We start from the raw sequence: 2,399 nt of genomic DNA, 5'->3' as shown, positions 1-2,399 counted from the left end.
CAAAGCACAGCAACTACATAGCACAGGGTCCATGCATGATCCCAAGTTGACATGGTCTGTAATGCCTTTCCTTCACCATCGCCTCTCTGCCATTTCGTCTTCTGAAATTGTGAGCCCTACATGCTGACGAAAGATGCACAAGGTAGGTCTGCTGTGAAAAACCAAAGGAAAACATCATAGGAGATGTTTAATAAGTGCCATTGAGCCAGGCAAGGTGGCTCACACCTATATTCCCAACACTTTGGGAGGCCAAGGCAGGAGGATTGCTTGAGCCCAGGAGTTTGAGACCAGCTTGGGCAACATAGCAAGACCCCATCTCTACGAAAATTAAAAATTAGTCAGGCTGGGCACCGTGGCTCACGCCTGTAATCCCAGCACTTTGGGAGGCCGAAGCGGCGGATCATGAGGTCAGGAGATGGAGAACATCCTGGCTAACACGGTGAAACCCCGTCTCTACTAAAAATACAAAAAATTAGCCGGGCGTGGTGGTGGGCACCTGTAGTCCCAGCTACTCAGGAGGCTGAGGCAGGAGAATGGCATGAACCCGGGAGGCGGAATTTGCAGTGAGCCGAGATCGCGCTACTGCACTCCAGCCTGGGTGACACAGTGAGACTCCGTCTCAACAACAACAACAACAACAACAACAACAAAATTAGGCAAGGTGGCTCACACCTATAATCCCAACATTTTGGGAGGCCAAGGCAGGAGGATCGCTTGAGCCCAGGAGTTTGAGACCTGCTTGGACAACATAATGAGACCTCATTTCTACAAAAACTAAAAATTCGACATGGTGGCGTGCACCTGTAGTCTCAGCTACTCAAAAGGCTGAAGTGGAAGGACTGCTTGAGCCCCGGAGGTAGAGGCTGCAGAGGGCTGTGACCGCACTACTGCACTCCAGCTCGGGTGACAGAGCAAGACCCTGTCTCAGGAAAAAAAAACAAAAAACAAAAAAACGGCCACTGAGGATTGAGGAGCTTGAGGGAAATGGTCCAGGAAACAGAGGTGAAGACTAGCAGACAACTGGGGATTAGTGGTTGTCCTGTGACATTACAATATTCATAAACATCCCTGAAGCCACCCAGGTTTGGCCAACAATTGTATGAATTATAATTGGAAGAAACCAGAGTAAAGATAGGTCTGACATCAGGACAAATGAAAGATGAACCAACGACTCTGCCAATGGCCTTTGCCAGCAATGCAGTACAGTGTGGCCTACACAACATCTGCTCCGACTCAGTGCGTTGGCCTCAGCTGATGCTCCTATTTCCAGGACCCCACCCCCTTGGGATATTCCTCGAACCCTGCTGGAGAAGAAGCTCGCCCGCTTCTTGTTGTTGAGCTACTTTACCAGCCTTAGGGAGTAAGCAAATTCATCAGAAGCCACTGCCTCACATTTCAGAGTCACCACAGTCAAACTGGGGCTAACGAAGGCAAGTGGCTTGCTAAAAGTCACAGTCAAAGGCAGGGATGACAGCCAGACCTTCAGTTATGCTAGCCCATGCACTTTCTCCATCATTCCCTTGCCTCCCTCAGGAATCCCCGGACCCCCAGCTGGCAGGTGAAGCTGGTTCCTGTACAGACCTTTCTTGCTGTGCACCATCTCACTGCCCATCTCACCCTAGAGGAGGCCTGGTGAGAATTTGCTTAACAGCAGCCCTTATGGGTAAGGAGCAGGTCACCTCACAGCCCCACAGGAGCTGAGGTCAATCTTGCCTACATCCCAGCTACACTGCCTTGTGTGACCCTTCGGGAGACACGCATTAGCTCATTCACTCAACAAACACTGCTGAGTGCCTACTGTGGTGCTGGGTCCTGTGCTAAGGATACTGGAGGGAGAGAAAAGAGTTTATAATCCCTGCTGTCAGGGAGCCTCCAGGTTAGAGGGAGAAATACTAACTGAATCATCTCGCTAATTAATATCCAATTACAAACTGAAATAGGTGCTCCAAAGAGCAGGAACAGTTCAACAAATACTATGTTAGAGGGGCCTGACCTGGAGGGCTGCTGGCGGGAAGAGGGGCCCCTGGGCTGGAACCTGGAAGAGGAGGGGGAGTTAACTGGCTGAATGGAGACAGAAGAGCCTGTGCAACCCCACACTTTGTGGACAACTGAGCAAGAGATATTCTCTGCAGGCGCGAGGGGCAGGGATTCACAAGCGATTCGTTCTGGGGGCGCCTGGGTGCAGACCGAGGCCGACAATGCAGTCGCCACACAAGAGGTCAGAAATACACTCGCTTCTTTCTCTTCTTTTCAGCACGATAGTGGCACAAGAGCTTCTTAGGAAACCCTAACCTTTCAAAAACAGTGATTACAGAAACTATGACGCTGCAGATGTTTGTCAGAGCCAGTGACACTCACCGAAGCTCAGGGGGGCCCACGCAGAGGGAGACCACAGCACA

This window comes from Nomascus leucogenys, chromosome 8, assembly GCF_006542625.1.
Source record: "Nomascus leucogenys isolate Asia chromosome 8, Asia_NLE_v1, whole genome shotgun sequence".
Taxonomy (NCBI): domain Eukaryota; kingdom Metazoa; phylum Chordata; class Mammalia; order Primates; family Hylobatidae; genus Nomascus; species Nomascus leucogenys.
This window is presented reverse-complemented; position numbering follows the sequence as displayed.